Here is a 13,613-nt window from a genome sequence, read left to right on the forward strand (position 1 = left end):
GGTGTGGTTAGAGAGCTGGCATTGGGGCCTTGGGGGCAGCAATACGTTTCTGTTTGGTGGCCAGTGAGAGGCAGTGCAGCTGGCTTTGGAGAAAGGACTTTGAGGGCTGGGGAGGCTTCCTGTGGGTGGCATCCTTGTCTTGCCCTTCCCCTTCCCCGCAGGGTCTGGGGTCCGGCCTGCGGCCCTGTCTCCTCAACTGCCCTCCTCCCGCCTGGAATTATCTCCTCAGGGCTTCTTGGCACGAGGCAGGTCTCTGACCACCCCACCTGCGGCTGTCAGATGTGGTACTATGCGTGATTTCAGGCATCCACTGGAAGTCTTGGAACATATCCCCCACGGATAAGGGGGACTAGCGTATTACATTATGATCACTTTCCTTTCCTGGGTACATTTCTGTTTCTTTGTAGCTAATACTGTTACCTAAAGCTCTGCACTTGTCCTCGAGGCCTCGTCAGAAGAACCAGAACAAGTGGTTTGAGGAGAAGAAGAGAGAAGTTTATTACTTTGCTGGCAAAGGAGGACAAATGGATACTCTAATCTCAAAATCCAAGTTTCCTATACATAAGCAGAAATACTGAGCTTTTGAAGGGAGGGCCCTCAGTTCTAGGCTATTGTTGTTAATGATTCTAATCGTCCTATCTCCCATCTCTGCCTCTGTGGAAGACAAAGATGACAAAGCTGTGACCTCCGCCCACCTGGGAGGCTGGTCCAGACTTCCACCAGGCCTGCAGCTGGGCCTGGGATGGAGCCACAGGGCCTGGATGGGGCCCACAGTTCAGCTGAGCTATCTCCTGTAACACAAAGAACAAAAGACATTCCCCTGCCCTTCTCAACCACCTGCCTGAGACAGGGATGCAGGCTTCAGTTCTGAAAAACAGTGGGGGAAGTTTCAAAGAGACAGAAAACATCTTTTTGCAGTTTTATTTCCAGGCCATTGCCTCTGTTACATATTCCCCACTATCAATTTTACACTTCCATATCTATGGGAGGAAGGGGACTAATCTGTTACAATAGTTGTCTCTTTTTGTTTCCTTAGTTTTTTACATATACTTATCCCAAGTCAAATTCCTCCTAATAGACTTGAGCACACATCAATTTTACCTTCTTAGGAGACTCTGTGCCCCAGGGGCTTTGGCCTGTCCCCTTCTGAGCTGGCTGTGCTGGTTTGCTGCACAGCTGTGGCCTTAGGGGTGTCCCTTCACCAACATCCACAGTGTCGTGTCTTGTCTTTTGTGTTGGATCTCCCATTTCTGCATCCTGTGTCTTCCTCTTTGTTGGTTTTCCCCTTGGTTTTAATGGAGTAATTTATGCAATAGCTTATTAAAAATGACCCAGAAGGGGTAAACCAGTTGACACGTTATATGCCTGAAATTGCCTTTATTTTACCCTCACACCTTATTGATAGTTTGGCTGAGTATGGAATTCTAAGGCAGAAATCATTTTCTGTCTGATCTTGAAGGCTTTGCTCAATTGTGCTCTAGCCTCCAGTGCTGCAGTAAAGGAATCCAAAGCCTTTCTGATTTTGATTACTTTGTATCAAACTTGCTTTCGCTTCTCTCTGAAAACTTGTAGGGTATTTTCCCCAGCTTTCTGAAATTTCACAATGATGTGCCTTGGTCTCTCTTACCTTGGCTTCCCAAACAGAGCCCGAGGCAGAAGGCTTATGTGCTGTTTTCTTGCTAGGGTTGCGCAAGCTCAGGGAATACCCAAGGAGAAGCAGGGAAGCAGGAGAGGGGATGTGGGGATGCAGTATCAAGCTGGCTGCTGCTAAGTGCAATTGATTGCGTGTTCCTATGGACCTATCCAAGAAGCTGCATAAATTGAATTCAGGGCCACTTGAATTTACCTGTTGGCTTCTATCTCCCAGTGATCTGCTCAACATAAATTTTCCTGCTTCCGGGTTGTGCACCTCTCAGTGTCACACGCCTGTTAGTCATAGGGGAGCAGGTGGGAGGCACAGCACTGCCAAGTGGTGAAACTTTGTCAAGATGGGTGACCCCAAGTGGCCAATGCTATGGAAGCTTTTGCCCTTAATGGCTGCAGCAACCAGCCGTCTCCATGACTGTGGAAACATGACGTGGTGTTGCTAGGGGCTGATCCCACCAAAACGCAAGTGTGTGGGTGGGTCGTGGGAGGTTGCAGATAATTGAATTCAATGCCATTAGCGTCTCATTTTTAGCCATGGTGTTGGATACCTGGGGGACCCTTCCAATATTTCAATGTTCAGTTAATGTTCAATGTTCTCTTAAAACTCCTGTTTTCAGTGTAGTCCCCCTGCCCTCAGTTGTGCCAGGTGTCTCCCAGCACATAGATTCTCTGGCCTTCTCTCTGCATGGGAAAACCCTGGTCCCTTGCTGGGTGGAGGAGGGCAGTTGCCTGGCTCCCGGTGTGGAATAGGAGATCTGGGTGTCTAGCTTTTCTTAAGTAGATTCAACCAATCCTCTTGTTTTTTATTCACCTTCACCACCCCCTCCAGAGGTACCTGGTGGCACCAACTCGTGTCCTGTTGGGAGCTCTGCTGGCGTAAATCACGCTGAGTCCTGACCTTCTGCCTTCTGATCTAGGTTCAGCTTTCACAGGTCTGCTGAGGCCGTTGCCACTTGCTCGCCTGCTTTCCAGCTTCCTGGATCTTGCATATGGCTGCCTCCTCTTCTGTTCTCTTTGTCCTCGTGAGTTCTTTAAAAATAAGAATGCTTTACCGTCATTTTCATGAGGGTTCAGGAGGGAAGAGAGGGAATAGCAGGTGCCTAGTCCGCCATGTTTAGCGGAACAACAGCACTGCTTGTCTAAGTCAAACTGTCTGGCTCCGAGCCTGCCCTCGCCTAGGTAACCCAACATCAACCAGACAGCCCAGCTCAATTTGCCCCTAGAGACTCTGGTTGGCTTTCGAAAGCAAAAGCCTCCTTATTTTCTCCTGGGGCAGAAGGAGGTTGGCTTCCAGCTCTCCAGGTTTGCTTGCTTGCTTGGAGAAGGGAGGCAGAGAGGGACATGGCTCTCGTTGTTTGAGGCTTCCATAATAACAGGGACAAAACTGGGGTTAATAAACTGTGGAGGTAGCGAAACCTGTGTTGAATCCAGCTCTGCCACTTAGCTACGAGGCTGTGAGAAAGTGACATAAGCTGCCTATGCCTCAGTTTCCTCGGCTGCCCAGTGCGAGGGATGATGCCTCCCTTTAGGGAAGTCACAGGGGGCAGAGGAGCTGACATGCGTCAGGCACCCGGCACAGGGGACACTCCGTAATGCTGGCTACAGTCAGCGTCTTGGAACCCCCTGAGGGAGGACCTCCATGCCCAGCCGCGGGTGCCCACTTCTCCAGTCCTCTTCAGCCCAAGGCCACCCGGCTGGACGGAGCTCTGTGCCCATGGTTGTGAGGAACTGCGCCATGAGCCCCGCACTGCAGGGCCCCTTTATTCCCGTTCAGCCTGCAGGCTGCCCAGCTGATCAACTCACTGAAGGAAAAAGTAAAAATTCATTTTTCCATCTCAGATTCCAAGGGTAGCTTTGTTTTAACCTTCCCGAGGGCCAATCTTCCAGGCATTTTCTGGAGAGCCCTGCTGTCCGGCTGCCAGGCATCTGCCCAGGGGGACTTTAACCCTCTCCAGGGCTCTATTCTAATTTACAGAGCAGCCACTGTGCAGAAGTCTGCTGTGCTGGGCTGCAGGGCGAGGAGGCCGAGGTCACTCCTGTGGTCCCTGAGCAAGGGATGGCTCCGAGCAGGTGCCTTGGTATCAGTTCCTGAGACCTCCTCATGCTCGTTCCTCTCAACCGTGGTTGGCAAGTTCTCAGAGTGTGGTGGCCTTAACTCTTAACCAGCCAGTTCACAGAGGCAGAGAGTGAGGCCGGGGTAGTAACTTAAAGGAGGTGCTGGAGTTCCCAAGGATCTCGGGGGTTTAGTAACCGTGGGATTAAATGATGGCACTAAGTGGTAACTATACAAATACATGCAAGCCCTGTTCTTAGCACTTTACATATTAATGTATGAAAACTCATTGAATCCTCACAGCAACTCTTACCATTCTCATACCCATTTTTCAGATGGGGAAACTGATGTTAAGTGACATGCTTATTGGTGACAGAGCTGGGGTTTGGACCTAGACAGTCTAGCTCCTGTGTATACTTCAGTGTGTCCTTCCAGATACTGCCTTTCTGAAGTGGGTGTCTGTAGTTGTTGAAGGATCATGAACTGTGTTGTCTCCTGTGTCTCAGCTGGTTCCAGGTTCTCATCTCGTGTACTAAAGAGACAGATCCAGGTATTTCTCAGGTCTTCCAAAGCCGCCTGCCGGCACTGCTTCCCCAGGTCAGATGGGAGCACTGGAAATGCTTCTGGATAAGCCCCCAAGGGCCTGAGCTAATCCTTCCCCCGCAGGCCCCCGCGTCCCCTGGCCCAGAACTGGCTCTTGTGTGCTGGGAAGGGCTTGGTGTCTGCAGACTGAAGACCCGAGCTGGAATCCCAACTCTTCTACTTAGTTGGCGTGTCACCGTGAGCAAATTACTCAGTCTCTTTGACCCTCAAGTTCCTCATCCGTAAAGCAGGCATGATGAGAAGTCCTTCCTACCTGCCAGGGTCGTTGTGAAAATATCTGGAGGCAGCATTCCCGAAACAAGCATGCGCTGCTAGCAGACCTTGGTGTGGTCCTCCCCAGCGTTCCATGCTGTGCGAACCCTGTCCCTCAGTCTCGGAAAGAGAAATGGCCGGCATGCAGGCAAGGCTAGTCTGTGGGAGGCTTTGGAGTGGGCAGAACTGGTGTGGGGAAAATGACTGTATCGTCGATATCTTCTCTGTGGGCCTGTGGGTTGCTTGAGGGCACGGGCTAAGCGTCTTGCACACTGCTGTCGCTGCTTCCTGGTCCAGGGCGTGGCATGAGGGCACTGAGCAGAAGGACAGGATAACACTGACGCAGCAGGGTGTGTCGGGGGAGCAGCCTCGGTGCCACGCTGTCCCTGTGCAGAAGCTGCCTGCCTTCTGCCCCAGGTGCCTTGGATCCCCACACTGGTTCCCTGAGGGTCCCCAGAGGGCCTGGCGTCATATGCCTTTCCTAGTGTCCTTCACTCCACAGTGTCTGCCAGTCAGTGTTGGGTTCCAGGCAGCTGTAGGTGACAGCTCAGCCGCCAGTAACAGAAACCACGCGGTGAACGAGGGGGTCTGAGGGGTGAAGCCAGACGCAGCATCGCCCGGCCAGCGCCTTCTTCCTGCCAGGCGGGGACTAGAGCGATAAAGCTTTCAAGTGCTCCTGCTTGAGGCCTTCTCAAAGCCCCACATTTGAGAAACACCATTACGTAAAAACACCATTACAGCATTTTGTGTTCTCCCATAAAATGCAGGGAAGTGGGCTGAGAGAGTTAACATTTCAATATCTATTAATGTTCTTGAAAGATAATTTTTATCTTGGCCGACGCGCTGAAACAGCTTTATAAATTGCTTTCCTTATTTCATGAGGGTGTGGAGAATTCATTTGGATCACAGGTTTCTGCCATCTCTAAATTTGACCTTCCTCTCTGTATTGTTTTCAAAGCTGGTGTTACCTGGTTCGTGTCTCCCGGGCACCCCCACCCCGCCCACCTTGGCCCCGCCAGAACCGTCACTTGCTAAGAGTCCTTCTCTTGGTCTTCATTTCCATCCCCAGCACTAGCTTCTGCCGTTTGTTCACCAAGGAAGTCTCCATCACGTGACGAGGTCACTGCATCCCTGGTGTTAGGTCCTGGAAGCTGAGTGGCAGAACCTGCGGGACAGCCACCGTCAGGCCACGGATGGCTCCTCCTGCCACACTCGCTTGGGGTAAATGAGATTCAAATCTGAGCCTGGGGGGAGTTCATATTACCCCCTGCCAGGTACCTTTAGCCCACCCCCCAGGAAACCCCCTACAGTCAAATATCTATTGTGCTTTAACTGTTCACAATACTTTTCTTTAGGTGTATCAAAGGGGACATTTCCTTGGGCAGATTAAGGAATGGTGAGGAGTAGACCAAAGAGATTTGTAATGTCAGTAGGAACGTTTTCTGTCCTTAAGAACCCACTGTGTGGGCTGCCATGTACGAGGCTGGGCTGGCTTCTTGGACTTAGCACCCACCGAATTGCTGCAAGTCCAGGCAGTGGGAAGGCACAGGAGGGGCCAACGGGAACACAGGGGGAGAGGCAGTGTGAAGGCACAGAAGGTTGAAGGAAACTGCAACAGAAGCAGCAAAATCCTAGTTTCCTTTCCCGTGCTTGGCCCCTCCCAAAACTCACCTCAGTCTTCCAAGACCCTGGAGTCTGCCCTCATCATTGTGTGGCGAAGTGAAAAGCGCCTGCACGTTGGGAACAGTTCACATCCCGCCTGCCACTTACTGGCCGTGTGCCCTTGAGCAGGGCACTTTACTTCTCTAAATCTGAATTCCTGCAGTCGTAAAATTACCATACTGGCACGTGCCTGGTAGGGTCTGAGGGCGCCTGACACTGGTGTGTGCTCAGCACGGGGTCACTGTCACTGGGATCTGTCAGACTCGCTCACAAGTCAGACGTGCTCAGTGCCCTGGCGTGTGGTCTGGGGAATGCTTGAGCTGGGCCTGGGGCACCATCTGGGTCTGGAACGAGCAGGAGGCACAGACCCTGCCTAGAGTTAGGGTCCAGCCCTGGAGCTAATTTGGGAATAACAGATTATCGGAAAGCCGCCTCTGATGCTCTCTCTCAAATATGCCCAAATTTGAGAGTGTGAAATGGTGGCACTTTCTCAATGATATTCTATTTATAGAAATAAATAATAAAGTCAGACAAGAGACATAATAAAGTTATTTTCATTTTGAATGACAAACACATAGCCTGAAAACATTTTTATTTTCCCTCAACTACTTTGCCCTGATGCAAAAAGGTTGCCACGCACCTACGATCTCATTCAAATCTCATTTTACGGAAGAACTGACCCGTCCTGAACAGATAAGCCCCCCTCTGAGGGAAGGGCCCATCCCTACGACCCAGAGCAGTCTTTTGGAATGAGGGCTGGAGCAGGGGCCTTAGGTGGCAGCCCTTTCCCAGGGTGGCACAGCAGCTGGACCAGCTGGCTGTGGAGCCAGACTGCCTGGGGACATGCCCTGGTGCTGCCCTTGACAGTGGTGTGAGCCTTGGGCCATTCCGATGCTCTATGCCTTGTTTTCCTCACCTGTAAAATGGGCACGATAATAATACTCGTACCTACCTCATGAGACTGGCATGAGGAAGAAATGAGTTAATGTAAGTAAGGTTCTTCAAACATCTCAGGCACATCTGAGTGCTGAATAAACGTTAGCTATCATTCCTTTGGTTTTCTTTCTTTTTGCTGGAAATTGGCTGGGCCAGAAATCATAGGAGCAAAAGCACTTTCTTGTCGTGAAGTTGCTGATGTGGAAGGAAAATCACAGTCCTCCGATGGAGCTGAGCAAGGGAGGCTGGCTGGCTGGTGGCTTTGGAGACAGGCCGCCCGGGGCTCTGCCCACACTGGAACAAACAGCCCAGCTGCCCAGGGCCCAGCAGCTCTGATGGGGAGAGGGACGCTGTGTGCCTGATGGGCTGTGCCTGTTGCCTTTGTCCCCAGAGCATGTGTCAGTCCAGCTCCCCGACGTGGGGCCTGACTCTGGGAAACCAAGGCATGCAGGGCTCCGCCAGGTCCAGCCTGCAGTTACTCACAGGACTGTGACATGTGGTTTTCATCCAGCCCTCTGAAATCTGCCCCCGTATCCCCTCTCACCCCAGCCACCCCAGTGTTGTTATGACAATTATTAAATTACACTGTAAAAACATGGAACAGAAACTGCAAATTCCAAACTCTTTGCCAGTCTCACTTGGAGTCTGAGTGGTGATGAAGCAGTGATCAGTCAGAGGGCTGCTTAGAAGAGGGCAAAGGTCAGGGAAAAGACCTAAGGGGGTTGTCACAGTGACAACTCCAGGGCCAGAACAAACTCGATTTTTATTAAACACACACACACACACACACACACACACACACGCACACCGGTGACACATGGCTTCTCTCTGACCCTTCTCTCTCCCAGAAAACTCCTGAGAAACACGTCACACGTGCTTTGCACTTTTGTGTGCTCTGGCAGGGAGAAGAACATGTGATCTCTCTGTCTTCTGTCTTCTCTGCCCAGCTTGTTATCCCGTTGTCCGTGGCGTTTTGCTGGAGGACCAGATTTTTGTCAACTTTTCTGATGTCCGGTATTAATAGCCGGGGAAAGATGACTGGGCCTCTGGCTGCTCGGGGACTCCAGTTGGTCCTGTGCAGCCAGCCGGGGTCCTGTTGCAAGCACTGGCAGTGTCAGGGTGCAGATAGGGTGGTCTGGGGAGTGGAGAGCGAGGCAAGATCTCGACTGGGTTTCCCCAAAGTGGAAGAGCATTCCTGTCCCTGTGACCCCATAGAAATGAGAAAAAGTCTCCCGCTGGCTATTAGAGTAGAAACTGTAGTAAACTCCAAGTGCCTGTTTTTCAAACTGTCTCTGTGCAATGGCCACCAGCTTGAGTTGGAAGTTTTCAAAAAAGTCCTTCTCAGAATACCTCCATTTGACAGAAGGCTCCCTCCATGCCATCTGCCCGTGTCATGGGGAAACTGGTTCAAGGGATAGATCTGTAACCAGGTGGCACTGTCATCCTCATCACAGCCATTTGTAGTGACAGCACCGTGCTCTTATTAGGGAAGGGGGGATGCTACGCCTCATTGCTAAACTGTCTTCCTGTCATCTGACCAAGGGCACGCACTGAGCCCAACAGAGAGCATCAGAAGATCTGTATTGGTTGGGTTTTGCCCTGATAATGCTGCATAACACACAACCTCACCGTCTCAGTGGCTTATGAGAGCATCTGCATATATTGTGGCTACACGGGTGTGGGTAGGCTGGGCCCAGTGGGCACGGCTCGTTGGCTCCAGGCTGGGGTTGGGTTCACATCTGCTCCAGGTGCCTCACCTGGGGCAAGCTCCTTTCATGGTGACGACAGGTTTGCAAGGAGGCAAGCCGAGCCACACAAGCACGTATAAAGCCTCCAGTAGGACATGGCGTGTATGTCTGCTCACACCCCGTTGGCAAAAGTCAGTCGTGTGGCCAAGAGAGTAGGTGGGGAAAGCAGACTCCATCTGCTGTGAAACCATGGCAAGGTGGGGTGCAGGGAAAAATTGTGAACAAATAAGGCCATCAAGGACACTGCCCTTCACTTCGTGGTTGAGAGTGGTCTTCTACTCTCGTGGAGGCAATGGCGGGGAGTTTGGCACTCGGGCTGTCCCCTGTCCAGCGCAGGCCCCCAGCTTCTCAGTGGACTCCTTTGATCACGACTCTCCTGGCTTCCTTCTCACAGTTGCTGGGGCATCTCAAGCCACTTGGCTGGAGCCTCCTTTCCCTCCCTCCTGGCTCCCCCTCCTGGCTCCCCCTCCGGCTCCCCACCCTCCCACAAGCATTTCAGGCCCGGCCGTTCCTTCCTGTCCCATCCTGCTTGTCCTGGATGGAGCCTCCGTACAACAGTGAGACCTTTCTCACTGCCCAGGTGGCCTCCTCCTGGCTGACACTTGTGGTTTTACGATGAAACACCTTCTCTTTCTGCCCCTACCTTGAGTTGTACTCCCAAATATCCCTACTTTTTACTCGGACTTTATAATGTGCCAAACCCAGGAAGAGGACTGGGTATTTTTCAGACCCCAGAGAGTGTTCAGAAAGTGGAGGGAGAGAAACCCTGATCCCACCACTCATGCAAATGGGCCAAACCTTGCAGTGGGTCCTTTACATGCTTTGACTCGTTTATTTCTCATGCCAACGCTTGGAGGGAGGAAGTATCTCATTCTCCCCATTTTATAACTGCAGGAACAGGGCAGGGAGGTTTTGTGACTTTCCCATTGCAAACCAGCTCACAGGGCAGATGCAGAACTCAGTGGTGTCTTCCCCACAGCCTGGGCATCTGTGTTTCTGGCTACCTACCCCCGTGTCCACTCCTCCTCCTCTGCAGCTGAGGCACATGTGACTGTTGGGCCAGGGGCATCTTCTCTGAGAAGGGAAGGGGGAGTCTTGGGAAAGGGGTGGGCAATGGGGACTTGCGGGGAAGGAGAACTAGAGCAGATATAGGGCCAGACAGGGAAGGGGCTCCATCTCTTTCCCTCTTGCCACGATCATCAATCATCGCAGGGCAGAAAAGACAGGGTGTGCATATCGGATAGTGGGAACTGGGGAGGAGGCCGGCAGGCCCAGCTGGCAAGTGTGACGTGTCAGGGTCAGTTTGGGTCCCACCAGCAAACTTTCTAGTATATTCTGCATCTTTCCCCTTCTTTTTATTTTTTTTCTTCTAATTCACTCTTTATTATTCAGCTGAATATATTTCTTCAGAGGATGTTTTCTCAGTTTGATCAAAGCTGCTTTTCTTTCCCCAAAGCTTTGCTTGGGTGGCCCTGCCCGGGACATCTGCTCACGGCCATTTCGAATCTTTTTCTCTGCACAACTGCCAACTTTCCCCAGGTTTTCTGAAGCCAAGTAAGGCTGACAGAAAGATCAAAACAGCCTGTCTTCTTGAGACATTTTGAAAAGATGATTTATTTTTCCCTAGTGTTATCTAATACTTTGAGAATACAGTTTATGACTCCAACTTGAAAACACATTTTTCATTTTAGAAGGAAAAAAAAAAAACAAGCAAACTGGTCTATGGCCAGTTCTCCTTTTAGTATTGATTTAGAATATTAACATGATGGCGTTCATGCCAGGTGTGTGGCCCTGGCCAAACATTAGCTGGGCCTTTCCATTTTCTCAGCTGTGAAATACAGACCGTGTAATTCCTGTTTCCCTAGGTCGCTGTGAGGATCAAAGGAGACAGTGCCTGTGATACGATGGAAAGTTAAGGGCAATTAGAGGGAATAGGACCCAGCAACGTCCCTCTTGGTGTCTCTGTAGAAATCCTCAGATTTTTCCCAGAGGTGCATGTACTGGATGTTCAGTGCAACACTGTCTGCCATAATAAAAAATTGGAGACCATCTAAATATCCTTCTGTTGAGGAATGGGCACATTTCCACAGTGAAATATTACGCAGCAGTTAAAAAGCAAAGTATTATAACTATATATGGACAAATACGGAAAAAGCTTCAGAGCATATTGTTACATCAACTGTGATGAGGCACAGTAATCAGTATAGCTCTGTGAGCCACAGTGAGGCCATCTTGTATGCAGGCTAGTGCAGCCATCTTGTGTACGGACTCACTGTTGTGTAAAGTTAAAAAAATTTATACAGTGATTAATTTGTAAGTGATTGTTTAAAATCATTAGGTGTATAGTTACATTGTACTACACTTGGCAGTTCCTTGGGAACATGTTCCTTGGATGTTCCACAAGGAAATGTTCCTTGATTTGATGGATGCTCTTTGCTTCTGTAAGTCTGCTTGCTTATAAATTATTATAATCAACATGTTTTTTTAGCCATATGTGTATTGTTAGTGTTGTTAATGGTAAAGGTATATAACCCCTGCTCACTTTAAGCTTGGGGCCATTCTCTGTCTCTGGACTTTCCCAGAACAGGGGGTGGTCGCTGGCCAGCTAATAAAGACTCCTAATTTGGCTCAATTCGGTCTTTAGGTGGTCATTTCTCGCATCTTAGGCTACAACATTTGGAGGCCCCAGCGAGATCCGCCCTTATACAGGGCACCTGGTGACCACTGGTGTCTGGGACCTGGTGCGGATCGCGTGCCTAGCCTAGGGGAGAGCTCCTGAGAGACGTTCCTCAGCCCCAGGCAACAGCCAGACCACGGTCCGGCCGCTGACACCCCCAAATTAACAAATTCCCTTGGACGAGTCTTCTGGATTTACACCGGCGAGTGTCTGGTTTATCTGTCTCTGGTGAGCCCATTTTGGTGTTCTTTGGGAAGGCTGGACGCAGCTAAAATCCCAGGAACAAGCCCCAAGGAGTGAGACGTCACTCGGGGTTCTGGTCATTGTTTTCGGACTTGGAATGCTGTTTTGGCCGAGAGGCTGAATCAGCAACTATTTGGTACCATGCCAGATAGCTTGGTTTTTCCGAAAACTTCAGGATTTTGTTCTATGTTGGTTTGTTACTTGTGGTTGATTTGTTTTATGTTACTTGTTGTTTGGATACTAGTGTTGTCTTGTCTCCCCTCCTAACTGTCACCTGTATGAGAGATGTGAGAATGTTATAGCCCCACGGCTGAATAGCTACGGAGTTTGAGTGGGTCCTAACCTGCGGTTCTGTGGCGACGTCGTACGGCATAACGGTGACTCACCCTCTGAAAAGAGCGGTGACCTGCCCGGGCTTTATACGGGAGCACCTTCAGCCAAGACGCGCCTAAATCTCCGCGAGGGGAGCAGCCAGGCGGACACCTGAAAGTACACCCCACCCTATGTGAAAATCTGTCTCTGTGTCTTGTCTTTATAAAAACTTTATAGCATGAAAGAGTGTACAGAAAATCGTGCTCAAAATCCGTATGCTGCATAAGTTTAAACTGAAACCTGGTAAAGTGTGGCTCTTATTGTAACAAAAAGTAACTGTGAAAAACAAAAGAATTTTGCCGGTTGCCGCCTCGTCGGCACCTGTTTCACCTAGCAACAACTCTCATTTGTCTCCTTCTCCTCCTAGCCAGTAAATCTACTAATTTCTCCTTCTCTCTGTTGCCATTCCAGTCTGTTACCTATGGGTTATAAAGAATTCATTGTAAAAACTGCCCTCTATCCAAGGGGGGAACCACCTCCCGCTCCGGCGCTGAGTCACTGGTATTCTTTTAGCCCAGCTTATTGCCCAGATTGCCAGTTATATTTATTAACCACAGAACAGGGTCAAGGAGTGCCTTTGTGGGTTTCTCGACAGCAACTACTGTCCACCAAGTACGGGCGAGTGTTCTTGAAGAGTCTCCGGAAGCTGCCGACACCTGCTCTGGTACTGCTGTGAATTCTGTGGCTTCCTTTAGCCTTTCCTTGATTTTACTTTTTTCATGATAGGTTTAGTCTACTTGCTACCAGGCTTTTGGCCCTGGTGTTTGGTATAGGACTTTATGACATAGCTCCTAAGAAAATGGAACAGGTTCTGTTGATGCTGCTATACTAGACTATGATAGGCTCGGTCCTCCTTTTTAAAACTCTTTCTTGGTTACCCTGTTTAGACTTTTGCCCTCGATAGTCCTTGTTTTTCAGAAACACGGGATCAGGTTCCTGGCCTCTGTAAGGTAGCCACCAGGCGACAGGCCAGGACCAAGGATTCCTGAGATCTAAAGATTATTCCCTTTTTTCCTCAGAATGGGTCAATCAGGGTCATATAAAAATTACATGCCACTTAATGTGTTTTAAAAAACTTCGAGAAACTTTCAGGGTGATCATTTGTATGCTTTTAAATTATATCCATTCATTTGTACAGATGACAACCCCAGCCTCAGCCCCAGACACACGAGCTTTGGTGGCAGACTTTATAGGCTACAAGCTGAGACAAAAGGGTTATGTCTGTAAAACTGGCCCAGAGAAGGGCCCAGCGGCTGACCCACTGCACCTGGTTACATACAACACGTCTTTCCCTCCATGCGCCCAAAGTAGGACCCAAACGAGGAGCAAGGTAAGGGGGCTCTCGATCAGTATCGCCAGACCCTGCTCGGGGACATACAGGCCGCAGCTAACAGGCCAACTAATTTATCTACGGTAAGCA

Source organism: Eulemur rufifrons, chromosome 7 (genome assembly GCF_041146395.1).
Source record: "Eulemur rufifrons isolate Redbay chromosome 7, OSU_ERuf_1, whole genome shotgun sequence".
Lineage (NCBI taxonomy): Eukaryota > Metazoa > Chordata > Mammalia > Primates > Lemuridae > Eulemur > Eulemur rufifrons.